Source organism: Dendrobates tinctorius, unplaced genomic scaffold (assembly GCF_039654945.1).
Source record: "Dendrobates tinctorius isolate UK_male_01 unplaced genomic scaffold, ASM3965494v1 ptg000063l, whole genome shotgun sequence".
Lineage (NCBI taxonomy): Eukaryota > Metazoa > Chordata > Amphibia > Anura > Dendrobatidae > Dendrobates > Dendrobates tinctorius.
In genome coordinates, this window is record NW_027361731.1 from 14,740,508 (window position 1) to 14,752,931 (window position 12,424).

Genomic DNA, 12,424 nt, shown 5'->3' on the forward strand with positions numbered 1-12,424 from the left:
ACTCCAGCTGCCTTCTTTCCAGCCTGAGGCTGCCTCTCTGTTAATCTGCCTGTCACAGCGGGGGAGGGCGGAAGTGTCTGGCTGCTCCCCTCGGCTGTCTCTCCTCCTGCAGTCCAGGTTTCCTCCACTCCAGCTGCCTTCTTTCCAGCCTGAGGCTGCCTCTCTGTTAATCTGCCTGTCACAGCGGGGGAGGGCGGAAGTGTCTGGCTGCTCCCCTCGGCTGTCTCTCCTCCTGCAGTCCAGGTTTCCTTCACTCCAGCTGCCTTCTTTCCAGCCTGAGGCTGCCTCTCTGTTAATCTGCCTGTCACAGCGGGGGAGTGGGGAAGTGTCTGGCTGCTCCCCTCAGCTGTCTCTCCTCCTGCAGTCCAGGTTTCCTCCACTCCAGCTGCCTTCTTTCCAGCCTGAGGCTGCCTCTCTGTTAATCTGCCTGTCACAGCGGGGGAGTGGGGAAGTGTCTGGCTGCTCCCCTCGGCTGTCTCTCCTCCTGCAGTCCAGGTTTCCTCCACTCCAGCTGCCTTCTTTCCAGCCTGACGCTGCCTCTCTGTTTATCTGCCTGTCACAGCGAGGGAGTGGGGAAGTGTCTGGCTGCTCCCCTCAGCTGTCTCTCCTCCTGCAGTCCAGGTTTCCTCCACTCCAGCTGCCTTCTTTCCAGCCTGAGGCTGCCTCTCTGTTAATCTGCCTGTCACAGCGGGGGAGTGGGGAAGTGTCTGGCTGCTCCCCTCGGCTGTCTCTCCTCCTGCAGTCCAGGTTTCCTCCACTCCAGCTGCCTTCTTTCCAGCCTGACGCTGCCTCTCTGTTTATCTGCCTGTCACAGCGAGGGAGTGGGGAAGTGTCTGGCTGCTCCCCTCGGCTGTCTCTCCTCCTGCAGTCCAGGTTTCCTCCACTCCAGCTGCCTTCTTTCCAGCCTGACGCTGCCTCTCTGTTAATCTGCCTGTCACAGCGGGGGAGTGGGGAAGTGTCTGGCTGCTCCCCTCGGCTGTCTCTCCTCCTGCAGTCCAGGTTTCCTCCACTCCAGCTGCCTTCTTTCCAGCCTGAGGCTGCCTCTCTGTTAATCTGCCTGTCACAGCGGGGGAGGGCGGAAGTGTCTGGCTGCTCCCCTCGGCTGTCTCTCCTCCTGCAGTCCAGGTTTCCTCCACTCCAGCTGCCTTCTTTCCAGCCTGAGGCTGCCTCTCTGTTAATCTGCCTGTCACAGCGGGGGAGGGCGGAAGTGTCTGGCTGCTCCCCTCGGCTGTCTCTCCTCCTGCAGTCCAGGTTTCCTCCACTCCAGCTGCCTTCTTTCCAGCCTGATGCTGCCTCTCTGTTAATCTGCCTGTCACAGCGGGGGAGGGGGGAATTGTCTGGCTGCTCCCCTCGGCTGTCTTTCCTCCTGCAGTCCAGGTTTCCTCCACTCCAGCTGCCTTCTTTCCAGCCTGAGGCTGCCTCTCTGTTAATCTGCCTGTCACAGCGGGGGAGTGGGGAATTGTCTGGCTGCTCCCCTCGGCTGTCTTTCCTCCTGCAGTCCAGGTTTCCTCCACTCCAGCTGCCTTCTTTCCAGCCCGACGCTGCCTCTCTGTTAATCTGCCTGTCACAGCGAGGGAGTGGGGAATTGTCTGGCTGCTCTCCTCGGCTGTCTCTCCTCTTGCAGTCCAGGTTTCCTCCACTCCAGCTGCCTTCTTTCCAGCCCGACGCTGCCTCTCTGTTAATCTGCCTGTCACAGCGAGGGAGTGGGGAAGTGTCTGGCTGCTCCCCTCGGCTGTCTTTCCTCCTGCAGTCCAGGTTTCCTCCACTCCAGCTGCCTTCTTTCCAGCCCGACGCTGCCTCTCTGTTAATCTGCCTGTCACAGCGAGGGAGTGGGGAATTGTCTGGCTGCTCTCCTCGGCTGTCTCTCCTCTTGCAGTCCAGGTTTCCTCCACTCCAGCTGCCTTCTTTCCAGCCCGACGCTGCCTCTCTGTTAATCTGCCTGTCAGCGGGGGAGTGGGGAATTGTCTGGCTGCTCCCCTCGGCTGTCTTTCCTCCTGCAGTCCAGGTTTCCTCCACTCCAGCTGCCTTCTTTCCAGCCTGACGCTGCCTCTCTGTTAATCTGCCTGTCACAGCGGGGGAGGGCGGAAGTGTCTGGCTGCTCCCCTCGGCTGTCTCTCCTCCTGCAGTCCAGGTTTCCTCCACTCCAGCTGCCTTCTTTCCAGCCTGACGCTGCCTCTCTGTTAATCTGCCTGTCACAGCGGGGGAGTGGGGAAGTGTCTGGCTGCTCCCCTCAGCTGTCTCTCCTCCTGCAGTCCAGGTTTCCTCCACTCCAGCTGCCTTCTTTCCAGCCCGACGCTGCCTCTCTATTAATCTGCCTGTCACAGCGAGGGAGTGGGGAAGTGTCTGGCTGCTCCCCTCGGCTGTCTCTCCTCCTGCAGTCCAGGTTTCCTCCACTCCAGCTGCCTTCTTTCCAGCCTGACGCTGCCTCTCTGTTAATCTGCCTGTCACAGCGGGGGAGGGCGGAAGTGTCTGGCTGCTCCCCTCGGCTGTCTCTCCTCCTGCAGTCCAGGTTTCCTCCACTCCAGCTGCCTTCTTTCCAGCCCGACGCTGCCTCTCTATTAATCTGCCTGTCACAGCGAGGGAGTGGGGAAGTGTCTGGCTGCTCCCCTCGGCTGTCTCTCCTCCTGCAGTCCAGGTTTCCTCCACTCCAGCTGCCTTCTTTCCAGCCTGAGGCTGCCTCTCTGTTAATCTGCCTGTCACAGCGGGGGAGTGGGGAAGTGTCTGGCTGCTCCCCTCAGCTGTCTCTCCTCCTGCAGTCCAGGTTTCCTCCACTCCAGCTGCCTTCTTTCCAGCCTGACGCTGCCTCTCTGTTAATCTGCCTGTCACAGCGAGGGAGTGGGGAAGTGTCTGGCTGCTCCCCTCGGCTGTCTCTCCTCCTGCAGTCCAGGTTTCCTCCACTCCAGCTGCCTTCTTTCCAGCCTGAGGCTGCCTCTCTGTTAATCTGCCTGTCACAGCGAGGGAGTGGGGAAGTGTCTGGCTGCTCCCCTCGGCTGTCTCTCCTCCTGCAGTCCAGGTTTCCTCCACTCCAGCTGCCTTCTTTCCAGCCTGACGCTGCCTCTCTGTTAATCTGCCTGTCACAGCGGGGGGAGGGCGGAAGTGTCTGGCTGCTCCCCTCGGCTGTCTCTCCTCCTGCAGTCCAGGTTTCCTCCACTCCAGCTGCCTTCTTTCCAGCCTGACGCTGCCTCTCTGTTAATCTGCCTGTCACAGCGGGGGAGGGCGGAAGTGTCTGGCTGCTCCCCTCGGCTGTCTCTCCTCCTGCAGTACAGGTTTCCTCCACTCCAGCTGCCTTCTTTCCAGCCTGAGGCTGCCTCTCTGTTAATCTGCCTGTCACAGCGGGGGAGGGGGGAATTGTCTGGCTGCTCCCCTCGGCTGTCTTTCCTCCTGCAGTCCAGGTTTCCTCCACTCCAGCTGCCTTCTTTCCAGCCTGACGCTGACTCTCTGTTAATCTGCCTGTCACAGCGGGGGAGGGTGGAAGTGTCTGGCTGCTCCCCTCGGCTGTCTCTCCTCCTGCAGTCCAGGTTTCCTCCACTCCAGCTGCCTTCTTTCCAGCCTGAGGCTGCCTCTCTGTTAATGTGCCTGTCACAGCGGGGGAGTGGGGAATTGTCTGGCTGCTCCCCTCGGCTGTCTCTCCTCCTGCAGTCCAGGTTTCCTCCACTCCAGCTGCCTTCTTTCCAGCCTGAGGCTGCCTCTCTGTTAATCTGCCTGTCACAGCGGGGGAGGGCGGAAGTGTCTGGCTGCTCCCCTCGGCTGTCTCTCCTCCTGCAGTCCAGGTTTCCTCCACTCCAGCTGCCTTCTTTCCAGCCTGAGGCTGCCTCTCTGTTAATCTGCCTGTCACAGCGGGGGAGGGCGGAAGTGTCTGGCTGCTCCCCTCGGCTGTCTCTCCTCCTGCAGTCCAGGTTTCCTCCACTCCAGCTGCCTTCTTTCCAGCCTGAGGCTGCCTCTCTGTTAATCTGCCTGTCACAGCGGGGGAGTGGGGAAGTGTCTGGCTGCTCCCCTCGGCTGTCTCTCCTCCTGCAGTCCAGGTTTCCTCCACTCCAGCTGCCTTCTTTCCAGCCTGAGGCTGCCTCTCTGTTAATCTCCCTGTCACAGCGGGGGAGTGGGGAAGTGTCTGGCTGCTCCCCTCGGCTGTCTCTCCTCCTGCAGTCCAGGTTTCCTCCACTCCAGCTGCCTTCTTTCCAGCCTGACGCTGCCTCTCTGTTAATCTGCCTGTCACAGCGGGGGAGGGCGGAAGTGTCTGGCTGCTCCCCTCTGCTGTCTCTCCTCCTGCAGTCCAGGTTTCCTCCACTCCAGCTGCCTTCTTTCCAGCCTGACGCTGCCTCTCTGTTAATCTGCCTGTCACAGCGGGGGAGGGGGGAAGTGTCTGGCTGCTCCCCTCGGCTGTCTCTCCTCCTGCAGTCCAGGTTTCCTCCACTCCAGCTGCCTTCTTTCCAGCCTGAGGCTGCCTCTCTGTTAATCTGCCTGTCACAGCGGGGGAGTGGGGAAGTGTCTGGCTGCTCCCCTCGGCTGTCTCTCCTCCTGCAGTCCAGGTTTCCTCCACTCCAGCTGCCTTCTTTCCAGCCTGACGCTGCCTCTCTGTTAATCTGCCTGTCACAGCGAGGGAGGGCGGAAGTGTCTGGCTGCTCCCCTCGGCTGTCTCTCCTCCTGCAGTCCAGGTTTCCTCCACTCCAGCTGCCTTCTTTCCAGCCTGACGCTGCCTCTCTGTTAATCTGCCTGTCACAGCGGGGGAGGGCGGAAGTGTCTGGCTGCTCCCCTCGGCTGTCTCTCCTCCTGCAGTCCAGGTTTCCTCCACTCCAGCTGCCTTCTTTCCAGCCTGACGCTGCCTCTCTGTTAATCTGCCTGTCACAGCGGGGGAGGGCGGAAGTGTCTGGCTGCTCCCCTCGGCTGTCTCTCCTCCTGCAGTCCAGGTTTCCTCCACTCCAGCTGCCTTCTTTCCAGCCTGACGCTGCCTCTCTGTTAATCTGCCTGTCACAGCGGGGGAGGGGGGAAGTGTCTGGCTGCTCCCCTCGGCTGTCTCTCCTCCTGCAGTCCAGGTTTCCTCCACTCCAGCTGCCTTCTTTCCAGCCTGAGGCTGCCTCTCTGTTAATCTGCCTGTCACAGCGGGGGAGGGGGGAAGTGTCTGGCTGCTCCCCTCGGCTGTCTCTCCTCCTGCAATCCAGGTTTCCTCCACTCCAGCTGCCTTCTTTCCAGCCTGAGGCTGCCTCTCTGTTAATCTGCCTGTCACAGCGGGGGAGTGGGGAAGTGTCTGGCTGCTCCCCTCGGCTGTCTCTCCTCCTGCAGTCCAGGTTTCCTCCACTCCAGCTGCCTTCTTTCCAGCCTGAGGCTGCCTCTCTGTTAATCTGCCTGTCACAGCGAGGGAGTGGGGAAGTGTCTGGCTGCTCCCCTCGGCTGTCTCTCCTCCTGCAGTCCAGGTTTCCTCCACTCCAGCTGCCTTCTTTCCAGCCTGAGGCTGCCTCTCTGTTAATCTGCCTGTCACAGCGAGGGAGTGGGGAAGTGTCTGGCTGCTCCCCTCGGCTGTCTCTCCTCCTGCAGTACAGGTTTCCTCCACTCCAGCTGCCTTCTTTCCAGCCTGAGGCTGCCTCTCTGTTAATCTGCCTGTCACAGCGGGGGAGTGGAGAAGTGTCTGGCTGCTCCCCTCGGCTGTCTCTCCTCCTGCAGTCCAGGTTTCCTCCACTCCAGCTGCCTTCTTTCCAGCCTGACGCTGCCTCTCTGTTAATCTGCCTGTCACAGCGGGGGAGTGGGGAAGTGTCTGGCTGCTCCCCTCGGCTGTCTCTCCTCCTGCAGTACAGGTTTCCTCCACTCCAGCTGCCTTCTTTCCAGCCTGAGGCTGCCTCTCTGTTAATCTGCCTGTCACAGCGAGGGAGTGGGGAAGTGTCTGGCTGCTCCCCTCGGCTGTCTCTCCTCCTGCAGTACAGGTTTCCTCCACTCCAGCTGCCTTCTTTCCAGCCTGAGGCTGCCTCTCTGTTAATCTGCCTGTCACAGCGGGGGAGGGCGGAAGTGTCTGGCTGCTCCCCTCGGCTGTCTCTCCTCCTGCAGTCCAGGTTTCCTCCACTCCAGCTGCCTTCTTTCCAGCCTGACGCTGCCTCTCTGTTAATCTGCCTGTCACAGCGGGGGAGTGGGGAAGTGTCTGGCTGCTCCCCTCGGCTGTCTCTCCTCCTGCAGTACAGGTTTCCTCCACTCCAGCTGCCTTCTTTCCAGCCTGAGGCTGCCTCTCTGTTAATCTGCCTGTCACAGCGGGGGAGGGCGGAAGTGTCTGGCTGCTCCCCTCGGCTGTCTCTCCTCCTGCAGTCCAGGTTTCCTCCACTCCAGCTGCCTTCTTTCCAGCCTGACGCTGCCTCTCTGTTAATCTGCCTGTCACAGCGGGGGAGGGCGGAAGTGTCTGGCTGCTCCCCTCGGCTGTCTCTCCTCCTGCAGTCCAGGTTTCCTCCACTCCAGCTGCCTTCTTTCCAGCCTGACGCTGCCTCTCTGTTAATCTGCCTGTCACAGCAGAGGAGGGCGGAAGTGTCTGGCTGCTCCCCCCGGCTCTCTCTCCTCCTGCAGTCCAGGTTTCCTCCACTCCAGCTGCCTTCTTTCCAGCCTGACGCTGCCTCTCTGTTAATCTGCCTGTCACAGCAGGGGAGGGCGGAAGTGTCTGGCTGCTCCCCTCGGCTGTTTCACCTCCTGCAGTCCAGGTTTCCTCCACTCCAGCTGCCTTCTTTCCAGCCTGAGGCTGCCTCTCTGTTAATCTGCCTGTCACAGCGGGGGAGGGCGGAAGTGTCTGGCTGCTCCCCTTGGCTGTCTCTCCTCCTGCAGTCCAGGTTTCCTCCACTCCAGCTGCCTTCTTTCCAGCCTGACGCTGCCTCTCTGTTAATCTGCCTGTCACAGCGGGGGAGGGCGGAAGTGTCTGGCTGCTCACCTCGGCTGTCTCTCCTCCTGCAGTCCAGGTTTCCTCCACTCCAGCTGCCTTCTTTCCAGCCTGACGCTGCCTCTCTGTTAATCTGCCTGTCACAGCGGGGGAGGGCGGAAGTGTCTGGCTGCTCCCCTCGGCTGTCTCTCCTCCTGCAGTCCAGGTTTCCTCCACTCCAGCTGCCTTCTTTCCAGCCTGACGCTGCCTCTCTGTTAATCTGCCTGTCACAGCGGGGGAGTGGGGAAGTGTCTGGCTGCTCCCCTCGGCTGTCTCTCCTCCTGCAGTCCAGGTTTCCTCCACTCCAGCTGCCTTCTTTCCAGCCTGAGGCTGCCTCTCTGTTAATCTGCCTGTCACAGCGGGGGAGGGCGGAAGTGTCTGGCTGCTCCCCTCGGCTGTCTCTCCTCCTGCAGTCCAGGTTTCCTCCACTCCAGCTGCCTTCTTTCCAGCCTGAGGCTGCCTCTCTGTTAATCTGCCTGTCACAGCGGGGGAGGGCGGAAGTGTCTGGCTGCTCCCCTCGGCTGTCTCTCCTCCTGCAGTCCAGGTTTCCTCCACTCCAGCTGCCTTCTTTCCAGCCTGAGGCTGCCTCTCTGTTAATCTGCCTGTCACAGCGGGGGAGGGCGGAAGTGTCTGGCTGCTCCCCTCGGCTGTCTTTCCTCCTGCAGTCCAGGTTTCCTCCACTCCAGCTGCCTTCTTTCCAGCCTGAGGCTGCCTCTCTGTTAATCTGCCTGTCACAGCGGGGGAGTGGGGAAGTGTCTGGCTGCTCCCCTCGGCTGTCTCTCCTCCTGCAGTCCAGATTTCCTCCACTCCAGCTGCCTTCTTTCCAGCCTGACGCTGCCTCTCTGTTAATCTGCCTGTCACAGCGGGGGAGTGGGGAAGTGTCTGGCTGCTCCCCTCGGCTGTCTCTCCTCCTGCAGTCCAGGTTTCCTCCACTCCAGCTGCCTTCTTTCCAGCCTGACGCTGCCTCTCTGTTAATCTGCCTGTCACAGCGGGGGAGGGCGGAAGTGTCTGGCTGCTCCCCTCTGCTGTCTCTCCTCCTGCAGTCCAGGTTTCCTCCACTCCAGCTGCCTTCTTTCCAGCCTGAGGCTGCCTCTCTGTTAATCTGCCTGTCACAGCGGGGGAGGGCGGAAGTGTCTGGCTGCTCCCCTCGGCTGTCTCTCCTCCTGCAGTCCAGGTTTCCTCCACTCCAGCTGCCTTCTTTTCAGCCTGAGGCTGCCTCTCTGTTAATCTGCCTGTCACAGCGGGGGAGGGCGGAAGTGTCTGGCTGCTCCCCTCGGCTGTCTCTCCTCCTGCAGTCCAGGTTTCCTCCACTCCAGCTGCCTTCTTTCCAGCCTGAGGCTGCCTCTCTGTTAATCTGCCTGTCACAGCGGGGGAGGGCGGAAGTGTCTGGCTGATCCCCTCGGCTGTCTCTCCTCCTGCAGTCCAGGTTTCCTCCACTCCAGCTGCCTTCTTTCCAGCCTGAGGCTGCCTCTCTGTTAATCTGCCTGTCACAGCGGGGGAGTGGGGAAGTGTCTGGCTGCTCCCCTCGGCTGTCTCTCCTCCTGCAGTCCAGGTTTCCTCCACTCCAGCTGCCTTCTTTCCAGCCTGAGGCTGCCTCTCTGTTAATCTGCCTGTCACAGCGGGGGAGTGGGGAAGTGTCTGGCTGCTCCCCTCGGCTGTCTCTCCTCCTGCAGTCCAGGTTTCCTCCACTCCAGCTGCCTTCTTTCCAGCCTGACGCTGCCTCTCTGTTAATCTGCCTGTCACAGCGGGGGAGGGCGGAAGTGTCTGGCTGCTCCCCTCTGCTGTCTCTCCTCCTGCAGTCCAGGTTTCCTCCACTCCAGCTGCCTTCTTTCCAGCCTGACGCTGCCTCTCTGTTAATCTGCCTGTCACAGCGGGGGAGGGGGGAAGTGTCTGGCTGCTCCCCTCGGCTGTCTCTCCTCCTGCAGTCCAGGTTTCCTCCACTCCAGCTGCCTTCTTTCCAGCCTGAGGCTGCCTCTCTGTTAATCTGCCTGTCACAGCGGGGGAGTGGGGAAGTGTCTGGCTGCTCCCCTCGGCTGTCTCTCCTCCTGCAGTCCAGGTTTCCTCCACTCCAGCTGCCTTCTTTCCAGCCTGACGCTGCCTCTCTGTTAATCTGCCTGTCACAGCGAGGGAGGGCGGAAGTGTCTGGCTGCTCCCCTCGGCTGTCTCTCCTCCTGCAGTCCAGGTTTCCTCCACTCCAGCTGCCTTCTTTCCAGCCTGACGCTGCCTCTCTGTTAATCTGCCTGTCACAGCGGGGGAGGGCGGAAGTGTCTGGCTGCTCCCCTCGGCTGTCTCTCCTCCTGCAGTCCAGGTTTCCTCCACTCCAGCTGCCTTCTTTCCAGCCTGACGCTGCCTCTCTGTTAATCTGCCTGTCACAGCGGGGGAGGGCGGAAGTGTCTGGCTGCTCCCCTCGGCTGTCTCTCCTCCTGCAGTCCAGGTTTCCTCCACTCCAGCTGCCTTCTTTCCAGCCTGACGCTGCCTCTCTGTTAATCTGCCTGTCACAGCGGGGGAGGGGGGAAGTGTCTGGCTGCTCCCCTCGGCTGTCTCTCCTCCTGCAGTCCAGGTTTCCTCCACTCCAGCTGCCTTCTTTCCAGCCTGAGGCTGCCTCTCTGTTAATCTGCCTGTCACAGCGGGGGAGGGGGGAAGTGTCTGGCTGCTCCCCTCGGCTGTCTCTCCTCCTGCAATCCAGGTTTCCTCCACTCCAGCTGCCTTCTTTCCAGCCTGAGGCTGCCTCTCTGTTAATCTGCCTGTCACAGCGGGGGAGTGGGGAAGTGTCTGGCTGCTCCCCTCGGCTGTCTCTCCTCCTGCAGTCCAGGTTTCCTCCACTCCAGCTGCCTTCTTTCCAGCCTGACGCTGCCTCTCTGTTAATCTGCCTGTCACAGCGGGGGAGGGGGGAAGTGTCTGGCTGCTCCCCTCGGCTGTCTCTCCTCCTGCAGTCCAGGTTTCCTCCACTCCAGCTGCCTTCTTTCCAGCCTGAGGCTGCCTCTCTGTTAATCTGCCTGTCACAGCGGGGGAGGGGGGAAGTGTCTGGCTGCTCCCCTCGGCTGTCTCTCCTCCTGCAATCCAGGTTTCCTCCACTCCAGCTGCCTTCTTTCCAGCCTGAGGCTGCCTCTCTGTTAATCTGCCTGTCACAGCGGGGGAGGGTGGAAGTGTCTGGCTGCTCCCCTCGGCTGTCTCTCCTCCTGCAGTCCAGGTTTCCTCCACTCCAGCTGCCTTCTTTCCAGCCTGAGGCTGCCTCTCTGTTAATCTGCCTGTCACAGCGAGGGAGGGCGGAAGTGTCTGGCTGCTCCCCTCGGCTGTCTCTCCTCCTGCAGTCCAGGTTTCCTCCACTCCAGCTGCCTTCTTTCCAGCCTGACGCTGCCTCTCTGTTAATCTGCCTGTCACAGCGGGGGAGGGCGGAAGTGTCTGGCTGCTCCCCTCGGCTGTCTCTCCTCCTGCAGTACAGGTTTCCTCCACTCCAGCTGCCTTCTTTCCAGCCTGAGGCTGCCTCTCTGTTAATCTGCCTGTCACAGCGGGGGAGTGGAGAAGTGTCTGGCTGCTCCCCTCGGCTGTCTCTCCTCCTGCAGTCCAGGTTTCCTCCACTCCAGCTGCCTTCTTTCCAGCCTGAGGCTGCCTCTCTGTTAATCTGCCTGTCACAGCGGGGGAGTGGGGAAGTGTCTGGCTGCTCCCCTCGGCTGTCTCTCCTCCTGCAGTCCAGGTTTCCTCCACTCCAGCTGCCTTCTTCCCAGCCTGAGGCTGCCTCTCTGTTAATCTGCCTGTCACAGCGGGGGAGGGCGGAAGTGTCTGGCTGCTCCCCTCGGCTGTCTCTCCTCCTGCAGTCCAGGTTTCCTCCACTCCAGCTGCCTTCTTTCCAGCCTGAGGCTGCCTCTCTGTTAATCTGCCTGTCACAGCGGGGGAGGGCGGAAGTGTCTGGCTGCTCCCCTCGGCTGTCTCTCCTCCTGCAGTCCAGGTTTCCTTCACTCCAGCTGCCTTCTTTCCAGCCTGAGGCTGCCTCTCTGTTAATCTGCCTGTCACAGCGGGGGAGTGGGGAAGTGTCTGGCTGCTCCCCTCAGCTGTCTCTCCTCCTGCAGTCCAGGTTTCCTCCACTCCAGCTGCCTTCTTTCCAGCCTGAGGCTGCCTCTCTGTTAATCTGCCTGTCACAGCGGGGGAGTGGGGAAGTGTCTGGCTGCTCCCCTCAGCTGTCTCTCCTCCTGCAGTCCAGGTTTCCTCCACTCCAGCTGCCTTCTTTCCAGCCTGAGGCTGCCTCTCTGTTAATCTGCCTGTCACAGCGGGGGAGTGGGGAAGTGTCTGGCTGCTCCCCTCGGCTGTCTCTCCTCCTGCAGTCCAGGTTTCCTCCACTCCAGCTGCCTTCTTTCCAGCCTGACGCTGCCTCTCTGTTTATCTGCCTGTCACAGCGAGGGAGTGGGGAAGTGTCTGGCTGCTCCCCTCGGCTGTCTCTCCTCCTGCAGTCCAGGTTTCCTCCACTCCAGCTGCCTTCTTTCCAGCCTGACGCTGCCTCTCTGTTAATCTGCCTGTCACAGCGGGGGAGTGGGGAAGTGTCTGGCTGCTCCCCTCGGCTGTCTCTCCTCCTGCAGTCCAGGTTTCCTCCACTCCAGCTGCCTTCTTTCCAGCCTGAGGCTGCCTCTCTGTTAATCTGCCTGTCACAGCGGGGGAGGGCGGAAGTGTCTGGCTGCTCCCCTCGGCTGTCTCTCCTCCTGCAGTCCAGGTTTCCTCCACTCCAGCTGCCTTCTTTCCAGCCTGAGGCTGCCTCTCTGTTAATCTGCCTGTCACAGCGGGGGAGGGCGGAAGTGTCTGGCTGCTCCCCTCGGCTGTCTCTCCTCCTGCAGTCCAGGTTTCCTCCACTCCAGCTGCCTTCTTTCCAGCCTGATGCTGCCTCTCTGTTAATCTGCCTGTCACAGCGGGGGAGGGGGGAATTGTCTGGCTGCTCCCCTCGGCTGTCTTTCCTCCTGCAGTCCAGGTTTCCTCCACTCCAGCTGCCTTCTTTCCAGCCTGAGGCTGCCTCTCTGTTAATCTGCCTGTCACAGCGGGGGAGGGCGGAAGTGTCTGGCTGCTCCCCTCGGCTGTCTCTCCTCCTGCAGTCCAGGTTTCCTCCACTCCAGCTGCCTTCTTTCCAGCCTGAGGCTGCCTCTCTGTTAATCTGCCTGTCACAGCGGGGGAGTGGGGAAGTGTCTGGCTGCTCCCCTCAGCTGTCTCTCCTCCTGCAGTCCAGGTTTCCTCCACTCCAGCTGCCTTCTTTCCAGCCTGAGGTTGCCTCTCTGTTAATCTGCCTGTCACAGCGAGGGAGGGCGGAAGTGTCTGGCTGCTCCCCTCGGCTGTCTCTCCTCCTGCAGTCCAGGTTTCCTCCACTCCAGCTGCCTTCTTTCCAGCCTGACGCTGCCTCTCTGTTAATCTGCCTGTCACAGCGGGGGAGGGCGGAAGTGTCTGGCTGCTCCCCTCGGCTGTCTCTCCTCCTGCAGTCCAGGTTTCCTCCACTCCAGCTGCCTTCTTTCCAGCCTGACGCTGCCTCTCTGTTAATCTGCCTGTCACAGCGGGGGAGTGGGGAATTGT